This window comes from Coenobita brevimanus, chromosome 71, assembly GCF_032717465.1.
Source record: "Coenobita brevimanus isolate Jiangsu-jjx chromosome 71, ASM3271746v2, whole genome shotgun sequence".
NCBI classification, from domain to species: Eukaryota; Metazoa; Arthropoda; class Malacostraca; order Decapoda; family Coenobitidae; genus Coenobita; species Coenobita brevimanus.
Window position 1 is genome coordinate 34,447,825 of NC_137024.1, and position 6,000 is coordinate 34,453,824.

General features: G+C 41.2%; 1 protein-coding gene across 1 annotated transcript in view; it reads left to right on the forward strand.

The window, feature by feature from the left end:
- LOC145406837 (uncharacterized) overlaps window positions 1–6,000 on the forward strand; it is a 32,186-nt gene that overhangs the window by 24,655 nt on the left and 1,531 nt on the right. The gene's annotated exons all lie outside the window — the stretch shown is intronic.

Below are 6,000 nucleotides of genomic sequence, written 5' to 3' on the forward strand. Positions count from 1 at the left end.
TGACACGGTTTTGAGACTACGGAAAAAATCACAATTCTACAGTACACTACAGCTCAGTAATGGGGGGAAGTGACGTCACGGGGAAGGCGTGTGGCAGCCGCGGCACAACCCGAGGCAACGGTGGCACAACCCAAATACACAACAGCAATTTTTATCTGGATCGAATCTGGAAGGCAGACAGTTCATTGGCGCACCGAGAATTGTGAATATTGGACAGGTAGAATGAACATGGTTATTCCCATTGTCACCTGTTTACCTTCTGTGTACAACCAGATAAAATACAGCTAGCCGAAAAACTTGTCGCTAACCTGCTTTAGCCTAAAAGATCTCCTGATACCAATAAAACTGTTTGGCATCTGACATTATAGAACAAATATTACATCCACGGAATGGAGCGTTGCTTTGTATCCATGGACGTATTTCATGAGGTAGGGATGAGGAGAATGAAGCTCCCCTTTCCCTTCCTTAGCCGAGAAAACCGGAGATGTTCAACCAGCCACGAATTCTCGCTTCATAACGAGGTCCCATCTCTTAAAGCAAACGTTAAAGGGCAATCAGTATAAGTCAGACTGGTAGATCCATTGTCTCTAAAAAACTAATGTCAGTCAGCACTGGTTAACAAAAGCACAGCCAGTACCGCAGCACAGCCAGTACCGCAGCACAACGCCAGTACCGCAGCACAGCCAGTACCGCAGCACAACGCCAGTACCGCAGCACAGCCAGTACCGCAGCACAACGCCAGTACCGCAGCACAACGCCAGTACCGCAGCACAACGCCAGTACCGCAGCACAACGCCAGTACCGCAGCACAACGCCAGTACCGCAGCACAACGCCAGTACCGCAGCCAGGATTTTGTGTGTGTGTTGGGGGGGGGGGGGACACTGGCTGTGGGCCGGTTTCCTTTCTTGTCGGGTAATTTATTCTCTTTATTTTTATCTTGCCAGACTAGACATACACCAAACAGTGTGTTCATTGAGGAACAGTAGTCTTCGTACATGCCACATACAGTACATATGCCATCACTTACCAGTTACTACGCACGGTTTGCACTGAATATATATATATATATATATATATATATATACTAAGACATTCATTGTGTTGATCAGTGGATCTTCTGGAAGATCAGTGAAGTGTGTTTTAACGAAATTTAAAACATTAAAAAGCCTGGGATCGAACTCGCGTCCTTTGAGACAACAAATCACTTTAATCACTTGACCACCACTTTCCGCTGAACATAAAACCAATGGCTGTACTCGTGTGTGGTTAGGAAATATTCTTTGCCTCTTCCTTGGTGATTTATTGTGCGCAGTACAACTCGGTACACACTTACATGCATTCATACCTATTCGTTTCCGACATTATAGATTGCCTACGCAACATACAGGACAATACTGACGTGCTGTAATGCAAAAATAAGTTAGCAAGAGCTGCTGAGGAGTCTCCTTACCGAGCCAGAACACAGTCTTCTGTGAAATTAATGCAAGTTTGTGTACGTTATGTCACATTACCTTATTAAATTTTTTTTCGAATTCAGTCTGATGATGATGATGATGATGATGATTATGATGATGATGATGATGATTATTATTACCCGTCCCAGCCCCGGAGAGGCTCGGGGACGGGTATTGTTTTCACTCGGTTTATGTTTGTCCGTTTGTCTGTCTGTTTGTCTGTTAACAACTTTACGCGAAAACTACTGTTGCGATTTTGACTAAAATTACAGGGACGATGGGCTATGACCTTCTGATCACCTGATTAAATCTGGGGCCAAACTGAACAAATGCTTAGGCTGTAGGCCCAAAAATTAAAAAAAAAAAAAAAAAAAAACGGGGCTGGGTCAAAATCGTCTTTTCGCCATGACCCCTAAAAAGTTCGTCGTATCGACATGAAACCAAAACCTAAAAGGTGCATCTTTCAAATCTACATCCTATAACATGCCTCTTTACGTCAGGGGGGATTACCCCCCCCCCCACTTAGCGGTAAGGGGGTCAGTGTCAGGTGGGACGGGCCTAACTTTTCAAATGGGCATAAAATCATACATTTTCACCCGATTTACTTGAAATTTAATATGTGACAACTTTGACTAGATATTTTGTTGTGTTTTTACGTCAGCACTAAAATGACTGCCCGGGACGGGTTTGCTGTGCCTTGACACCGTTTAATGTTTTTATTATATCGGCAATTACATTCAACTTATGTCGAACCTGTGCAATACAGAATAATAGGTTAAGGAAGGCTTTATGTAACTCCTCCAATTCGAAAAGTCTAAACTGTATAAAATAACCTGAAAGTAGCAAGAACAAACTAAAAATACGTCACCGGACTGAAAGGGTTTTGGTGGAGGAGTTATTGTCGAGCCTGGGGCCTGTGTTGTCACCTGCTTAGCTGGCTCTTTATAACCCTATTTCCTTGGCGATCTGTCTGACATATTCCGGCCTTATATTATCTTATGGCAACTACACACATCGCACACATGCATTACCTTTGTTATATGAATGGCCTCTATTTACAGTTGCACAATTGGATAAAATTGCAATGAAAAACGTAATGAAATGTTTTAAATTATTAGTCCAAAATAAGCCATCAAGAATAACAGTTTCAGGATGGGCGTAAGTGTAAAACTCCACCAACTTCGTGGATGCACTCAGTCAACCCGTGCCGTAAGATGCCACTTTTTTTCTCTCTCCACCTCGGACGATTTTCGTCAGTTTCAGCTAAATCTTCCATAGTAATGTAAGTTAGCTGAATAAACCGTCTCATGGCAGCAAGAATCTAACAAAAATGGTGTGCTTATTTAAAATGAAATTCTCTCGGTGAAAGACATGTCCGTCTCATTTGCAGATGTAAAAGTAAATACGAAGTCCATTCCTTGTGCACCTCCAGAGATCAATTCATGTGTCCCGGTGAGTGAGCACACCACAGTTTGGGAACCGCTTCTGTAGAATGTGTTTGGTTACTGGCTATCCTAGTTTGTAAAACAATGTCCGAAAGCTTGTATGGATGGTGGGTGGATTGTGGGTTGAAGACAGTGTTTGTACAAGTAAACACGAAGCGGTGCCAAGACACAGCAAACCCGCCCCCAGCAGTCATTTTAGTACTGACTTAGAAACACAACAGGATGTCTGGTCAAATATGTCACATATAAAATTTCGAGTAAATCGGGTGAAAATTGACGATTTTTTGCCCATTTGAAACTTTAGGCCCGACCCACCTGACACTGACCCCCTTATCGCTAAGTGAGGAGTGACCCCCGTGATGTAAAGAGGCATGTTATAGGATGCAGATTTGATAGATGCTCCTTTAGGTTTTAGTTTCATGTCGATATGACGAATTTGAAAGGAGTTATGACGGAAAAACGATTTTTACCCAGCCCGATTTTTTTTCTTTTTTTACATTATTTGGCCCTACAGCCTGAGCCTTTGTCCAATTTGGCCCAAAATTTAATTAAGTGATCAGAAGGTCATAGCCCATCATGCCCGTGGTTTTAGTCAAAATTGCATCAGTAGTTTTCGCGTAAAGTTGTTAACAGACAGACAGACAGACAGACAAAAAAACAGACAAACCGAGTGAAAACAATAACCGCAGATAATTAAGGCTTTGGTTTCGTTCCCTACTCAGAGGTTTAACATATTACTTTCCGTTTCAACTGGTACTGTAGGCACAATGTGTTATAACACAATACTGTATGTAACTACGGTCTGCAGCTACTGTATATAGCTATAGGTAACAATATGTAAAACATGTAGCTATGTTTGAGTTCTCCAGAAAGAGACAACTAAACATCCCCTTACCCAAGACTAATCAAGAATGCCAAACACCTCTGATCATGTGCCGGAAACGTGACAGACACACACACGCACAAACATACGCCCACACATTAAGCCGACTCCGTTCCTTCTTTACCCCTGCACAACTGTTGACTCCATACATGGGTTTTACCCGCCCCTGTGTAGAGTACAACTCTCATGTGTGGGAAGGCTCCCCACATACAGCTCTTCTCAATAGGGTAGAGTCAAAGGCTTTTCGTCTCATTAACTCTCCTCCTCTTACTGGCTCACTTCAACCTCTGTCTCTTCGCCGCACTGTTGCATCTTTTTCTCTTTTCTATTGCAACTTCAATGGTCACTGCTCCTCTGAGCTGTCTGCATGCATTCCTTCACCTCTACGACGGGAGCAGAGCACCCGTTTAGCAGCAAACTCTCACCTCTTTTCTGTCCAGCTCTCTAATGCAAAAGTTAATCGTTACACCCAGTCATTCATTTATGCAACAGGTCAACTCTGGAACTGACCCTCTCTGACTGTATTTCCTGCTAGCTATGATCTCCAGTCCTTCAAACGTCGTGTGTCCAGGCATCTCGAATGATCGGATCTTGAATTTGGCTCTCTCTTGTATTTTGTTTTTCTCTTGGAAGGAACAGTTATTGCGGGCTCATGGCCTTTGGTTCCTTCTTCCGAGCATTAAAAAAAAAAAAAAAAAAAACTTTAGCCGGAAGCTAGAGGGGGATGTAAGTCCGATATCACATGTAGGAAAATTAGTCAGACAGATCAGACAGAGTAGGACAGGAGAGAACTAGAGTTTGACAAGGAGAGAGCGATAGGGAGTAGGAGAGTGAGAGTAAAGTAGGACAGTAGGTAGCTTACACTGCTACTAACCATAGGCTACACGGGTCACACCAAGCTCTTAACTTTTATTCAAGTAGGCCTAACTGTCTCACAGTAAAATCCACCGACCCAAATCTGCCAATTTCATCATCCCATTTAAAATACGAAGAGAATAACTGAACAGACAAGGCCTACACTGGTATCTCCTACACGCGTCACCATTACTCTCTCCTGTTGTCTCTCCCATCGACGAAACAGCAAGATAACCTTCTCTATAGAATTACACTCCTCGGCTACGTCTACTTACAGTACTGAGCTATTTGTTTCAGCGATGGTTCGAAGCCAGGTGTTTTTTAGATGCGGGAGCATCTCTAGGAATGATCCCATTAGTCAGTCACAACCTAAGAATTTTCGTATGCATGATAATTCACTAGCGAAACTCCGTATGGTGGTTTACTCTAGTTCCCTGATGATTTTCACATGCATTTGCATCGCTAATGAAGCCCCTTCACCATAGTTTCCTTGGGATTTTCACATGTTGAATGCTTCAGTTTAGCAAAGTGATATATTGGTGCTTCACCTTAATGACGTCCCATATAATCCCGGATCTGTCAAATAGTTTTGAACTTGCTGTATTTGCCTTAAAGCTGCAAAAAGAAGAGTACTGTAGTAAACACCTTTCCGCTCGGATATTTCCCCCTCTCTTGCTCCGTAAAATGATGAAAAATGTGAGTAAATGGTGACTTCAAGATGGTCAATGTTATTTTTTCTTATTCTTTTAATTTTATGGGTAAATTTCTCATTAGATCGTTCGTGAAGCGTAGCTTGTGCATATCATATATATATATATATATATATATATATATATATATATATATATATATATATATATATATATATATATACTGTATACTTTCAGTCAGAGTTTGTAAGTTTTGATTACTCATCCATTTTTAACACTACTTTCATCATTCTGTAATGCAGTGTGTCTGTTACTCTGAAGCCTATGTTCATGTAATATATCGGGTTTGTGGATGTAAAGTGATAACATAGAAGAAAGGTATATAAAATGATTAAATATTGATTCATCAATGATGGTTATTTTACATATAGGGACTGTTGAGAGTCAGGCTAAATCCAGCAGTATAATAACAATAAAAACTGGATTGGACACTAAAAGAAATAAATTAATAAAAATGTTGGTAGAGACTATGTATAGACAAGTTTCCTATATTCTTGTTGGTATAAGAGACTTGGCAGCATGTCTTCCTTAGCGATTTAGTCTGCATATTATACTATCACGTTGTATTGTATATTGTGTTTGTTTTATTAATATCAACAACTTGCACCAGTAACCCACAAGAGGATATTGTTTCCTGCACCATAAGGACTTT